The following is a 15120-nucleotide window of genomic DNA, read 5'->3' on the forward strand; positions in this document are numbered from 1 at the left end:
ACGATCTTGCTGAGTTGCTGAGGCTGGCCTTAAACTTGAAACCCTACTGCCTCAGCCTACAGAGTCACTGGAACTACAGGCCTTGGTGCCCCTGTGTGCCCCCCAGGTCCCTCTGTGGAGGAGGAGGGGGAGGGGCAGGCAGAACTCCCACAGGCCACAGAACTGTCCCCAAAGGCCCTGCTTTCTGACTCAGGTTTTGGCCGCTGTAGGCAGAGAGACCCAAAGCCCAGTTTCCACAACAGCAGGACCCGTGAGCAGCAGGACCGGTGAGCAGCAGGACCTGTGCAGGGTGCACGCAGAGGGAGCTGCCAACAGACTGCAGTGATTCTGGATGGGACACCGCGCGTCCTACAGTTCCCCATCAGAAAGCGCAGGGAGCCCTGGAGGTGTCCTTGCTGGCTGGCTGCCCTTCCCTCTCGCTGCGCCCCAAGGTCTGCAGCTTGAGAAGAGCCTGGCAGTGTGGAGGTGTGTGGCAGATGCCACCAGGCCCTGCTGAGCCATCCCTCCCAGACTTTCCCAGGCCCCCTGCCTGCAGAGTGAGGTAGCCAGACTCTCCAGGCCTGACCAGGAAGGGGAGGGAGCTGGTCTCACCCAGGCCCAAGGACTCCACTGCCCAGAATGCCCCTGCAGCCTCCAGCTTGGTCAGCAGTGGTCATAGGGGCAGGGAAAGCTGAGGGGACCATAGCCCTGGGGTGGTCAGAGGCTGCAGCAGGATGCCCACCTTGGAAGGTGGGATTATCAAGAAGGGGCCTGACTGGCACCCCAAATCTTGTGTTTGAAAGCCCAGAGGGGTCCAGGAGGCTGCTCACCCCTCCTGGACCTCCAGGAACCTGTCGACGAAGCCATGCCCAGCATAGCTGTTCCCCTCCTGAACGGCTGTGGCCTCATGCAGACATGATGTACCCACCTGGAAGGAGCGGGGGCAGGGCGGGGGCTGCTGTGGTCCACCCCAGGCCACCCACAGGTGATGGATGACACAGAACAAGGACACAAGCCCTCCCAGGCCGAGACACATTGCTGGGCAGAGACTTGTCTGAGAGGGCTCCCCAGAAACAGGAGGAGGGAGGGCCAGGGCTGCAGATGGGCCGGGTATGCGAGTGAATGGGAGGAGTCCAGGACAGTGGTGGCCACAAGAGCAACCAGGGTGTGGACACGAGGCTTCAGGACCAGCAGGGAGAGCAGCTCCTCCAGCAGTAGTGGGCTGCAGGGAGCTCAAGGTCCAAGCTGTGGTCAGCGCCTGCCACAGACCTGTTCCCAGCCTCCACCAGAGCTGGTCAGGCCTCACTGGTCAGCAGACCCTCTCCCCACCTGTGGTCACCCAGGGCCAGTTCTCCTGGGGCTCCACCTTGCCACCAGCCCCACCTACCACTTCCTGGAGCCTGTTCTTCCAATGTAGACCTGGACACCTGAAGTGGACGCCTGGCAGGCCCCAGCCCACTGTCTTTGTGGTCTGGAGTTAGGGACTTGAGGTAGACCCTGGAGTTCTGCAGCTCCACAGGCTGTGACCACAGGGGTTGGTCTCCACCAGGGCCCAGCCAGAGCTCTGTGTCCCAGGTGCATGGTGCCCAGGGTCTGCAGGGACCCTCTAGGCCACTGTGCCTGCTGAGGGCCACAGTGCAATGTCCTACACAGCAGCCCCTCCTTGGGGGGACCGACTGTTGGTGTCACACAGCAAGGATGGTTTGACAGAGTGACGCAGGAGGCCCACTGTGCTGACCACTGCAGATGGGGGCTGGGGGCAAGGGTTTGGGGCAGGAACAAGCAGGGAGTGCAGAGTGGTGGGACCGCACAGTGATGTTTTGATGATGCTGTTCACCCGGGGCCGTTTCTTGGGAGAAGACTCAGCCTCCCAACACCAGCTGTGTGCACCCCATAAGCACAAGTTCATCAAAACAACTTTTTTTTTTTTTCCCTGTTCCTGGAACAAAACAGATTCTGCCTCCTACGATGCCCTCCTCCCCACCACAGGCAACCCCCAAACTGCCTCCTCCAGGCTGCCTGGGAACTCCTGTGCCACCCATTCCATGGACCACTTGGGGGGTCACTCCGAGTTCCTGGCATCAGCTAGCAAGTGTGGGCTCCCTCCCTGGAGGTGGCGAGGCCAGTTGTGCAGCCAGGGCTCAAGGCTGCCCAGTGGATCAGCAGGGAGGAAGTGAACTCTGAAGCGCAAGGAGAGTGGATCTGGCTGTCTTCCCCCTCCCCTGGGAGGGCTGCAGCTGGGCAGAGCTGGCACCTCCATGGAGCCCAGGGCGGTACTGTGCATGGGTCACCTGGTAGCCTCACAGGCCAGGACTCCTGTCCACATGGTGTCCAGCCCCACCCAGAGCCCCAGACCTCAGAATGGGTGTTTGGAGAAGGCCTGTGAAGAGAGGATCAGAGTAAATGAGGCCCTGCGGCCCTGTCCCTCTGTGTCATTGTGAAGAGGAGACCCACAGAGATGCCAGGGATGGGCATGGAGGAAAGGTCACTGGGGACATGGCAGGAGCATCTCCACCAGGAGAGCCCTGGAGAAGCAGCCCTGCCCTCACCCGACCTTGCTCTGCCCCCAGGACCGGGAGGAAGTGGACTGCTCCTGAGTCCCCAGGTGTGTCCGGCTGTGGTTTGCGCTGAGGCACACCCCAGACTTGCCCAGCCAGGCCTGGGGAGCTCACCCACCTCCCACCAGGCACTGCAGGCCTCTGCAGGATGCTCAGACCCAAGAACCAGGCCAGACCCCAGCAGCAGGTCCAAATCCCAATATTTACCACTGACAGGGGAACAGAGAAAGTAGAAAGGAGGAAATCCTTTGAAAGTATAATTCAAGAAAATTCCCAGGAATGGATGGACAGAGGTTCCAGATGGAGAGAGCCACTGGGACTAGCAGAGGGAATAAAAACAAACAACCCACATGAATTGTCAGATGCGCAGATAAAAGAGGCCCCGAGACCAGGAGAAACAACCAGGTTTCACACCAAGAACCAGGAACGAGAGGGCAAGACCCACTGCAGTGCAGAGCCGGGAAGAAGGACCCTGCTGGACCCTAGCCCAGCCCCACCGAGCCTGAGCCCTGAGCCCCACACTCCAAAGCCACACGTGGCCCTGAGCCCTTTCTTGGGGAGCTACCAACAGATGGCCTCCAGCTACCCAGGAAGGAGAAGCCAGGGAGCAGGAACATGGAGTCCCCTGAGGGAGGCATGGGGAGTCCCCAGGATGCAGACCAGGGCCCTCCCGGACAACAGCCCTGCCTCGAACTGGCCCTGGGCAGAGCTGGCCAGAGCAGCCTCCCAGGAACACCCAGTGCCTTGGAACCAAGGCCCTGGGGAGCCCCATATGATTTAGGAATGAGTTCAGAGAAAACCAAGCCAGCAAGGAGGAAGGCAGGCAGTTAACTCACAGTCAGCTCACCCGCACACACACAGCTCTTGCCCAGAGACCCCGCTGGGCTGGAGTGACAGTGTGGGTGGAACGAGGTGAGCTTGGTCTGGAAAGCTGTACTGGGTCCTGGCACTGGGCCGGCGGGCACAACCCACTGAGCCGCCTGCTCTCAAAAGCAGAGGCCTCGCCTGGCTTGCGGGTGTCTGGAAGGCCGTTGCTCAGTCCTTATGGAGATGAGCTCAGTGCAGTGCGCTCTCTCCGAGGCCTGGGAGTGGGCTGTGGTCAAGGGCATGGTGGGCCTTGCTGAGAGCCCTGCTCTATCCTGACGGTGTGTCTCCACCTGCCTTCCCTGGCTTCCTGCCACAGCCGACTTCCGCCAGCTGCCGTTGTTGGTATCTGGGCGGAGGGCAGGCGGGGTCCCGTGGCACCAGGGCTGTAGTGGACCCCTCAGGCCTGAGTGTGGCCTTGATAACGCAAACTGGGAGCCAGACCTCACCCTGCAGGGTAGCTCCCAGAACCACGAAGGGAATAGGGTGGCTTCCGCCTGGGCTCTGGGGGGCTGCATGCAGACATCACGAATGGACCCACGGACGGCGTAGGCCCTTCAATCACGAATGGACCCACGGACGGTGTAGGGCCTTCACGGTCATCTGTTCCCACCAGGAAGGTTAAAACACCCACAAATCATCACAGAAGTCCGAGAACCCCAGCGTCCTGGGGACATGTGTGCTGCCCCCGGCTCTGTGACTTTCCCTCAGGTCACAGCCCTCAGTTACCGAGACATAGCCCTGGCCCAGCCTCCTGGAAAGTTTCAAATGTCTCCAAATCAGCGCAACCCTCACCCTGCCCCCAACACCCAGCAGAAACTTCGGCTTCTTGAAAGACCCCCGGGAGGCACTCCCTCCTGCGGGCTCCGGCCTCCCACATGGCTGGCCCATGCTCACTGGCTGGATGCCCCAGGCCCCTGTCGCCCTGGGAAACAGACCTTCCCCAGGACATCACGGGGCCAGGAGGAAAAACTTCCGCAGACTGTTTGGAAGCAGAGACCCTGCTCCTGGGCACTCCCCTCCGGCTCCAGACGAGCCGTAGTCCTACCTGGTCCCTGAGGGCAGTGGCCGGCCTGGCAGTGTGGATCCAACGGGGCTGTCTTATCACGGCCTGGCGGGCGGAATGTGGTGGAAACCTTTGCCTGGTACAACCGGCTGCTGCTCCACAGCCCAGGAATTTTGCGTTGAATAATTTTTAACTTCTGCTCTGAGAAAAAACCAGGTTTGTGTATAGTGTCCATCCACACAGGAATGCCAAGCAGCTTTCATTTAAAAGTAAAGACCTTGCATGAAGAGGAAGCCTGCCTTGGAAAAGAGAAGAGAACAACAAAAAAGGACAGAAAAAAGAAAGCAGCCCAGGGCCTGCAGAAGTGGTGGTGTCCAGCCCTGGCCGGCTCACGACCTGTCCCCTCAAGGACAACGTCGGTCCCTGTGGAGAAGCCACAGACAAGGGGGATAACCCCTGGCCCAGAGCAAGTTTGTGCTTCTGGTAGGTTGGCCTGTTCTCCCCTGCACAGTGTCTCTTGGCCTCCCTGGTCCCCAATTCGGTGCCCAGTCCTGCGATGTCCAGAGCTTTGTAATTTATGAATTGCTGAGCCAGAAGCCACCTGCAACCTGCAACCAGCTTTCAGGGTCAGCAACTGGAGTGGGGAGCCCACCCTAGGGGGTCAGCTCCACTCACCCAAGGCTGTGGCCTAAATAAACTGCAGGCTATTTCCTACCCTCCAGCCTTAGCCCCAATAGGAGGCTGCAGCAATGCTGACCTCAGGACCCTGAGGCTGAACAAAGCAGAGGCTGCACGGGGCTCCCAGGGGCCTGTGGCCTCCTGGACAGGGGCAACAGCCTGGCCAGTTTGGCCCTGAGCAATTGTCACCCAGGGAACTAGGAAACTGGACTTTTCCCTCACAGGGAACATGTGTCTCACCAGCTGGAGGACAGGCAAGCTGGCGGCCACTCCTGTCCCCTTGTGGGGGGTGCCTGGTCCACCAGGATCACCAGAGCCCCCAGGGCCACAAAAGAGCAGTGGGGCAGTTCAGTGGCATTGGCCCCACAATGCAGGGACTTGGGCCCAGGTGGCCAGGACTCAGGAGGCCACCGCTCAGCCACTCTGTCCAGCCACACAGGCCACGGGCTCAGCCTCCTTGGAGCTGCTGGAGGCAGCTACACTCCTCATACTGGGGGCAGGGTGGAGGCAGGCAGGGCTGGGGGCTGCAGCGTGGACGCTTCCTCAGCATTAGGGTCTCCCAGGCCCCACACCCCTCTGGGCTCTGCTTGCTGGGTAAGGACTGTGCCAGGTCCACGCAGGAGCAGTCCCTGTGCACCTCAAGAGAGCTGGCAGCCAGTGGGCTGCTCTGCTGGGGCAGGTGTGGACCCAGCAGGCTGAAGATGAGGTCCTTGTCCTTCTCGCCTCAGGAGGGGCTCCTGCCCCTGGGCCCCTGGCTCCCACTCTGCCTGGATGTGGGAGCTGTGGGCCCCACACACCCTGGATCCCTTCCCTCTCCCCACGCACAGCTCTGCAAGGGTCCGTCCCTGGGTTGGCCAGGACTCCCGCCACACTGACCGTCCACACCCTGCACAGGCCCCACACAAGCATGAGCTTGGCCAGTGAGGGAAGCCCTCCCTGCCTCTGACTTGTTGAGCTGCCCGGCTCCATGTGGGACCTCCAGGGTCAGGGCTTGCCTTCTGAAGAGGCTGGTCAGTGGGTCCTGTGGGGTTGCATAGCCCGGCCAGCGCACACTTGAGCATCGCCACCAGCCTGTCACATTGTCCCTCACTGGAGAAAAGCCTTGGTTCCAACGTGACCTGTGGCCTGTGCACGTGGGGCTCTGGGTATGATGCCCTTCCTGCCCTGTCTCGGGCCGCACGGTCACCACCCCAGCGCCTCCCTGTGGGCAGCTTGCCTCAAGCCTGCTGACACGGGGAGATGCAGCTCCATCTTGTGCTCCTGGTGAGCCTGGCATCGTCTGGCAAACCCGCGTCCTGCTGTCCCGTGGGGCTGTCACTGTGTCGTGGGCTTCAGGGTCTCTGCCCAGGTTCGATTCTGCCCCTTGGGCTGAATGCCTGCTTGTGCAATTGCTTTGCGGGAACCCCGGCATCTAGAAGAGTCAGTTCCCTCTTTTCTCTCTCTTTTGAGATTCACTTAGCTATCCATGACTTTTTCTTCCATAAATTTCAGGGTGAATTTGTTTAGTTCCTGAAAAGTCTCCAAGTATGGTTTTGCATGGGATTGTGTGGAGGCTGCAGGTGAGATAGGCGGAACTGGTATCTGGCTGGTGTTTGACCCCCCAAAAGCTGGTCCTCTGCACTGGCTCGGGCACCTTGGGTTTCAAAGCTCTTGGTAGATAATAGTCTATTAAAGGTGTTTTTTATCATTTAAAAAAATCGAGATGAAATTTACCGGACATAAAGTGAACCAATCTGAAGTACACTTCAGGCATTTACCTCAAGCGCAACCCTGCGCAGCCCTGCCTTATCTGCCTCCGTAACAGCTTGTCACTCCAAGGAGACCCCTAGGCCCAGCCCTGGCAGCCCCTGCCAGTGTCTCTACAGGCTCAAGTCTGCGGGACATCATAAACCAGGTCAGACATTAAGTGACCTTTTGTGCCTGAATCTTCACTACTGTTCATATTTTTATTGTGGAAAAATAAATGTAACGACAGTTACCATGTTGACTTTTTTGAGGGTACTGGAATTGAACCCTGAGGTGCTTTACCATTGAGCTCCACCCTTGGTCCTTTTTAAAAGGTTTAATTTTGAGAGAGGATTTCTGAGTAGGCCAGGCTGGCCTCCAGCGTGCCATCCTGTTGCCTCAGCCCCGAGTCACTGGGATGGCGGGTGTGCCCTGTCCCTCTTCTCCACCCCTTCTAGGGAGACAGCTGCCGTTTGCAGACTTTCTCCTCTGCCCAAGCCCAGACTGTCCCCATCAAACACTGGCTCCCCTCCCCACCCCGCACCACCCAGCCTCTCTGAGCCTGCTGGCGGGGCCCCAACCTTGTGGTGGGTGTGGCTGGCAGGTCCTCAGGGTTACCACTGGCTTTGGTGGGCTGGTCTTTTGCTCAGCACCCCTGCCGACCTCTCATCTTGATGCCTCTCCCGCCGAGTCTTCAGCTTTTCTACAGAGAGCACTGGTGTTCTGCACATAGTGTGATTTTTCTCTTTGCTCTGCAGAACCTGGCCCCTCCTGCATTCCTCTCCTGGTGGTGGGCTGCCACCTCCAGGGCTGTGCTGAGCAACAGCCACGATTGGGCACCTTGGAGCGGGTACCTCAAGGGCAACATATGGTGTCTCCATTCAGTGATATGGAGTTTCAGGTTATAAACCTAATAGTGGGAGTAAACTTCCTTTCCACCCTGGTTTTCTGGAAGTTTTTTTTAAAAATCATAAATAGGTTTTGGAAATTATTAACAGCTTTTTCTGTATCGATTATGGTAATCAGATGATTTGTCTTTATCCATCAAACCTTCCTTGCCTTCCTAGGACAAAGGTATTCTGCCACAGTGAGTGGTGCATTTGACGGGTTGCAGAGAGGAGCTGGAGCCAGACCCTGTGTCCCCTTCCTGCAGGTGGGTTCAACAAGAGGGCACAGCGGTCGGGTGGTCTCTCCCGGACATCTGGGATACTGTGAAGCCCTGGGAACCTGGTGGGCTGCTGGGGGCAATCCTCAAAGCCACTGCTTTAGTCGCTTTTGTTGCGTGTGAGTTCTAGTGGCACCTAGAAACGTCTGTGTCCTTCTCAGGAAAGAGACCAGAGAATGAAGAGAGGCACATTTCAGGAAGCCATGACAGGCAGTGGGGAACGCATCTCGTCCTTACAGTGGGAAACACGACGAAAACACTGACCTTTTGACCCACAGATATTTAAAGACCCAAAGCATTAGGGCCCCTGGCGCTCACCAACCTTCCTGAGGAACCCCTCTGGGGACCCACCCCGGGAAACATCCAGCACCAAGAGAAGCAAGCGTCAAGCCAATATAGTGAAGTTTATTCCAATACTGAAGCTACTGTGAGGTGCCAGCAAGCCCCTATTACAGACCTGAAGGGGCAGAGAAGGACCTGCACCAAGCCAGGTGGTGCCCGAGCTTCAGCCCAGAGTTGGTTAGAAGCAGGCATCTGGCTGGCACAGCGACAGGTGAGTGCCAGGCCTGGAGAAGGGGTGTCAGTGGTGTGCCCTGTGCACCGAACAAGACAAGGAGGGTGGTGGTTCCCAGCAGGGCAGCAGTGGGGACCCTGGCCCCAGGAAGGAGGAGAGCAGGGTGGGCCAGTGAGGAAGTGGCTGGGCAGGCATGCAGGGGGAGCCACAGCATGCTCACGAGCTGGGGCAGGTGAGATGCCCCACCCTGGGAGAAATGAGCAGTGGGGCCAAGGGCCAGGGCCAGGAGAAGCCTTGCTGCCCAGGAAGAGTCTGAGGGTGAAATGGCCAGCAGGGCCAGGTCAGAGAGGCTGGAGGGGATCACGTGTGGAGTTGTAGACCTGTCCCCAAGCAGGGGACCCCGCTGCTGGGGGTGGAGGTGGAGCTGCTCCCTGGACAGACTGATTTGGGGCTGAGGCCTGGTAGCCCTCAGCTGTGTCCAGCTCTCCATCCCACCAGCTGGGTCGGCTTCTCTTCTTGCAGTGACTTCAGAAGCCCAGGAGGTGGAAGGACTGCATCAGCTGGAGGCCTTCAGCTGCAGAGAAGGTCCAGACTCCAGGGATGGACTTGCCCATGTCCACAGGGTGCGTGGCAGCAGGGGACACGGGTGTGTGTGTACATTCACATGGGTGTGTGTGCACAGTGTGTCTCACACACCTCTCCAATCTGCCACCAGGGTCAGGCCAGGATCGGCAGAGTCCAAAGGTCCAAGACAGCCAGGTGGGGTGACCTGCCTGTAAGTGCAGGGGCCGCATAGTGAGGGGGACCCAGATGCAGGGGAGCAGCTGTCAGGATGGAGAAGCGCCGTGTCCGGCACCCGCATCCCTGGACCTCAGCAGACGGCATCGCCGCGGGCAGGCTGTGAGCCTCCTTCCCTGGCATGGAGGACACACCGCTGTCTCCCTGCAGACCTCGTTCTGTGCATTGGCAGAGTGAGTGCAGGGTGTGCTTTGCACGTAGGCCTTGTGCTGGGAGCGTTCTCCTGCCCGGTCACGCCTGCTCACTGATGGCTTCGCGGCCAGCAGGTGTGATGTGATGTGGTGTGGCCACCACAGGGTGCTCACGTTGGCTTCTGGGGGAGCAGGGCCAGCGGTCACCTCTGCCTCGCAGGCAGTCCTGAAGCTAGGCCCATGTTGGGCCAGAAGCAGCCCTTGGAACCTGGGGGGTTGCACTTGCAGGACATGGACAGTGATGGGCTGACCAATACTCCCGGACAGCCAGCAGACTCTGCTGCCAGCTGGAGCTGTAAGGGACCCCAGTCCCTGTCTCCCTGGGGTCCCCCGGCTCCTGGCCTGCTTCAGTCTTCCCATGAGCCCCAGACTGACAGCAGGTGATTGAAGAGTGGTTCTAGGCTGCCTATGGCCTCTGGGTATGGAAGCCAGTGCTTCATGCTGCCCTGGGACCTCCAGGACCTCACAGGGCGGCCTCCCTAGAAACAGGCCTCTGCTGGAGCTGTTCCTGCTTGGCCTTGGAAAGGACAGGACCCCATCCTTCCTGGTGCTGCCGGCCCTTCACCCCCACGTCACTGGACTCCAGGCCCCACCTTGGGGCCTGTGTTCTTGCCATGGATTCCCAAGGCTGGAGGACAGAGGCTGGACCAAAGGTACACCCCCACAGGCCTGGCCTGACCCCTTGCCCTAGGACACACAAAGGCCTGGGGAGGGGACAGGGAGAGCTTGCATGCGATCTGGGCAGTCCCTTTCCAGCCTCAGACTCTGTGGCTTGGGCCTCTGCGGGATGCACCTTGACCACTGAGGCCTCCAGGTAGGCGAGGCCCGAGAGGAGGGCTGCCAGGGGAGCCCGGGCAACAGACACACGACCCCACAGCCCTGAGGGGCAGACATGTCTGCTGGGCCCACGGCACCCAGGCTTCCGAGGCTTGTCTGGGGCAGAGATGTCCATGCTGCACCATGGGGACGACCAAAGGGTTGGGGAGCTGCTGGCAGCCGAAACGTCTGCCCAGCTGGCCAGGAGGCTGCCCCATCTCGGCCTCATGGAGTCCTGCCCTTGGCATCTTGAGCGTCTTTCCAGAACAGGGCTGCTTGTGCTCAGGTGCTCCCCAGTCACCCCTCTAAACAGAGACCGGGCTGGCGGGCTGTAAGGACATCAGGCCTTGCCCCGCCCAGCCCCAGCACCAGCGTTCCGGTGTCCTCTCAAGGGCCTGCAGCCCCCCTTCCCTTCCTGCAGCCCTCTGACCCACCGCCCTGCTTCCTGGCTTGGTCCTCCCTCTTTCCCACACTCACACACCCTGGGGGCCCATTGACGGCTGCAGGCTGCCTCTGAGCTGTGAGCAGCCTCCTGGCCTTCGCCCGGCAAGCCCTTGTTTGCCAATAGATATTTGACCAGGGTGGGGCTTAGCGCTCAGGTTGGTCCTAACCGGGCCTAAAGTCAGAGGATCCTATGACAGTGCACAGAGACCTGGAGGCCGAGCCAGGGGCAGGGGCACGGGGGAGCGCCCTCAGCAGCACTCTCCGACTGCACTGGGGCTGGGCTCCAGCATGTAAGCCCAAAGACTCCAGAGGCGGAGCTGCCCCTCTCTGAGAACGGCCACACAAGCAGAGCTGAATCCCCCATGGGAAGGATGGGCCGAGGGAAGTCGCGCCAGCAGGTGAAGGACGCAGGGAAAGGCCCTGAGCAGCAGCCAGATCCGTCACCCCACCCCAGTTCACGTGGCGCCCTGTGCCCCTGCCTTAGCTGCGTAGGGAGTGGGCCAGGTGTGGGAGGCCACAGCCCTGCAGGCCTGACTGACACTGGGGGTGGGAGGCTGCCTCCCACTCTCCCACGGGCCTTTGCTGGCTGCCCTGGAGCTGGCCCCAGGCGGACCTCAGAGACAGAGAGGCCCCCATCTTGAATGACTTACTGCCCACCACTTTCCTGCTTGTCCTTTGGGCCCCTGTGGGCGTGGGGAGGGGACCATCAGCGCCTGGGGCAGGTCCTCGCCCCTTACTCTGTTTGCTCTGGTCAGTCCTGGAAGCCATTGTTCCACATGGGATCTGTCGGTTTTTGCTGATGGCTGGTGGTTTTTGCTGATGGCTGGTGATCGGTTGGGTAATAGTACAAAGCCAGATATGCGTTTTGTTTTCCCTTAATTCATAGAAATGCACAGTACAAGTCAAGCACAGTGGGGCACACCTATATTCCTAGCGGCTTGGGAGGCTGAGGCAGGAGAATCCAGAGTTCAAAGCCAGCCTCAGTAATGGCGAGGCACTAAGCAACTCAGTGAGGCCCTATCTCTAAATAAAATACAAAATAGGGCTGGGATATGGCTCAGTGGCCGAGTGCCCCTGAGTTCAATCCCCAACAAACCCCCCCCCCAAAAAAAAAAAGAAAAGAAGTGCACAGTACACAGCGGAGAGAAGTCTCCAGGGAAGATACACCCCTACACACAGCCTCTGCCCCTGCCCAGGACTCACTGGGCAACAGCCTTGACATCCTCAACTGGTCTTTTCAGTGTCTGACTTGACTTCCATGAAATAGCTCCAGTTTGCACCCACTTGGTCCGTCCACGGCTTATTGCACTGAACCAGCACCAAAGCTCAGTGGTGCTGACCTGCCTCGGAGAGCCAGTGTGCAGCCCTGTGCCCTGCACTCACCTAGGGCAGGAGGTGAGGGCAGGCCGTGTGGGGCTCCCGGTCAGGTCAGAGGGCAGCAGAGCTGCTGTGGTGCTGGGTGTGCCCTGTGCTGGCGGCTCAGGAGGGGCTCAGCCAGTGCCATCTGGCAAGGGCCCTCTCTGCAACACACTAACAGAAAGGGGTTGGCACCGAGCTGTGGACTGGAGGCATCAGGGGCCCTGCACTGTGGGGTGCCGGTGAGGTTATGGGGCCCCAGGAACCTGTGGCCTGGCTGGAGAGCTGGTGGTATGGGCCCTCCTGGGTTGGGCTCTGGGAGGGGAGCTGCTGGTGGGTTTGAGGTGGCGTCTCTTCCTCACACCCCCACCCAGCGTGATCCAGGGAAGAGGCTGCCTTAGGCTGCACCTAGGGCACCCACTGGAAAGGGCCGGGGCCACTCTGTCCCACATCCTCCCTTGGCCTACTGACCACCTGGGGCAGGGACCCACTTGGAATAAGTGGCTGGGTTCTGCCAGAGGCCTGCTGGAGAGGGGTGCCATCTGCAGGCAAATTCAGGAATCCATCACCCCTAAAGACCCACATCTGCCCAGTTTCCCAACAGCTGACCCATGGCCCTAAATCCCCGAGAGTCTCTAGCTTGGGTTTGAAGCTCAGTGAGGCCACAGAGGAGGGCAGCGCTGGGCTAAGGCCCACAACACTTGCCAGCTGAGGACTGAGGTGACAGACAGTACCCCATCCCCAAAGGCAGCTGTGAGGTGAGGTGGTCTTCACCCCACATGACTCCTCCCCCCACAAACAAGTCTCCTGGCCAGGTCGCCCTGTGCCCAGGGCTCTGGGACTCTGGGGCTCCCTGGCTCCACTGCAGAGCAGATGTCATCTGGAGATGGCCTGGCCCCACCCTGGGACTGTGGGCCCCACCAGAGATGGACACAGTCCCCTACAGGGTGAGTCTGGGGACCAGCAGGAGGACCTGTGGTTACGATCCCCACCTGCTTCCCTCTGTGTCCTCCCTGGAGGGAGCTGCACAAGGATGCCGAGACCTGCATCCTGAAGCCTAGGGAGCAGGCCTGCCTGGGAGGAGGTGGGGAGGAAAACAGAGCCATTAGGCCTCCTTCTATGACCGCAGTTAATGCTGTGCTGGTGACTGACTTCCCCCTCAGCAACCATCTGGGAAGAGCTGAGGACTTCCACCTGCCCCAGGGAGGTGGGCAGGGAGATGCAAGACACTACAGGTGGGGTGGACAAGGGCCTGACCAGGAGCAACTTGGGCTGTAGAGTGGCAAGGGTCCCTGTGCCCTGTGGGGCACTGAGCTCTGCAGAGCCTCTGCCCAGCTGGGTCGGCCCTGAGGTACCTTCCCAGGGGTAGAGCCCTGTCCTGGAGCCAAGGAGCAGAGGCTGCTGGGAAGAACAGCCCTCCGGGAGCAGAGTTCAGGAAGCCGCGGGCCTGGGCACGCCCGCCCCTGGGGCCCACAGTGCTCAGGTGATGCTGCAGAGCTCTGCAGCCCTCTCCAAGGAGCCCAGAGGGGCCGCTGGGGTGGTGCCCTGGTGCTGGACTGGCCCTGGGGCTCTTGGGAGCTCTGCTGTGTTCCCTTCCTCCTGATGCAGGGTCTTACAGGGCCTATAAGCTCTGTCCAGACAGCCTTGACCCAGGAGAAAGGACAGAAGTCAAAGACCCAAGGTTGAGCCCAGTTCCAGTGACAGCCTCAGGGACCCTGTGGAGCTGTCTGGGAGTCTGTGGGTCCCCCCCAAGCCCCAGGGGTGGCATCCTGCCACCAGGACACTGCTGTGGCTCCGTGTGGGCCCACATTCTCTCATCACCATGTGCCTCAGGTCCCCACCCCAACTGTTCGTCCTCAGGACGGCCTCCCTCTGCGGCTCCATCCCTGACCCGACAGCACCATGTCTTCTCCACCTGTCACTGTGATGAAACAAGGAAATACTATTACGTAGTAATAATGAGCTGTATTTGGTATTTGCCTGGACTTGTAAAACTAGAACAAAGGCGCCTGGTGACAAACTTGCTGTGTGGCGGATGACACTCCTGAACAAAGCCGATGTGAACCTTTACCTATGGTCTGAGTGGGGGCTCCTGGTACAGTCGTGTTCTGGTCTTTATCAACGAAGACCGGAGCATGGCTGGGTGAAAATCACTACTTAAAATCCTGGACTTTTGGAGCAAACTGTCAGCAGCACGTGACCAGAGGACTCCATGCCACGCTGTTTTTTGACTGCCCAGCTGCTGTCCACTCCATCACTGATTGCTGATCGACCATTGTCACCAAGGCCAGACGACTGACCACCTCTCCCACGGCGACGACCGCCACCCAGCCTCTGGTTTATTGGACAGCCGGTGACATCCAAAGACATCGAGGAGCTGAGAGAGGCTATGGCTGAGAAGAGTCCCCTGGTCTTGCTGACTGACTTCTTGGCTAGGAGACATTGCATTGAGTAAGTCCATGGGGACTGGACTCTAGGTGAACACGGGAGTGAGTCTTCAGTGTATTTGTGACTTGCTATTATGAGGGATGTTGAGTGTGCACTGCGTGAATAAAATCCACTTGTCGGAGCTGAACATCTTGCTGCTCACGACAGTCCCCCACTTGAAGGGTGCTGGTCCGTGTGGTCCCTCTGATGGCTGTGCTGTCCCCAGGGTGGCTGCACCAGCCAGAGTGATGTGACAGCTTCCAGCTTGGCTTGCACAGAGCTGCTGTGAGCAGTCAGCGGGCTTTGTGTGAAGAAAGTCTTTGTTCCTCAGGGATAAGTGCCCAGGGATTTGGCCACGGGTCCTGTGGTCAGTGTGTTTAGAGAAGCAGCTGCATCAACTCACACCCAGCTGCATGCACCAGTAACTTGTTTCTCTGGTTCAGCTCAGTGGGCCCCTGGTCTGGGTCTGGCTGCCCCACTGCAGTCAGCCAGGTACCAGGCATGGGCCCTGTGCACCTGGCTAGGTCTCATGCCTCCCAGCACTGAGATGCCGTGGCCAGTGGTCCTGGCAGTGGGCACACTGCCCCAGATACACAGCC

At 59.6% G+C, this 15120-nt stretch overlaps 1 long non-coding RNA gene across 2 annotated transcripts; it reads left to right on the forward strand.

The window, feature by feature from the left end:
- Nucleotides 1-4607: 4607 nt before the first annotated feature.
- LOC124961745 (uncharacterized) lies at nt 4608-11739 on the forward strand. 2 transcript variants are annotated; one of them, XR_007104329.1, is made up of 5 exons: nt 4608-4890; nt 7878-7963; nt 8137-8528; nt 9012-9112; nt 9205-11739. It is a non-coding gene; the product is annotated as an uncharacterized LOC124961745 (long non-coding RNA). The 2 variants fall into 2 exon arrangements; XR_007104328.1 differs by having other exon boundaries at nt 8254-8528.
- The last annotated feature ends 3381 nt before the right edge of the window (nt 11740-15120 follow it).

This window comes from Sciurus carolinensis, chromosome 1 (assembly GCF_902686445.1).
Source record: "Sciurus carolinensis chromosome 1, mSciCar1.2, whole genome shotgun sequence".
NCBI classification, from domain to species: Eukaryota; Metazoa; Chordata; class Mammalia; order Rodentia; family Sciuridae; genus Sciurus; species Sciurus carolinensis.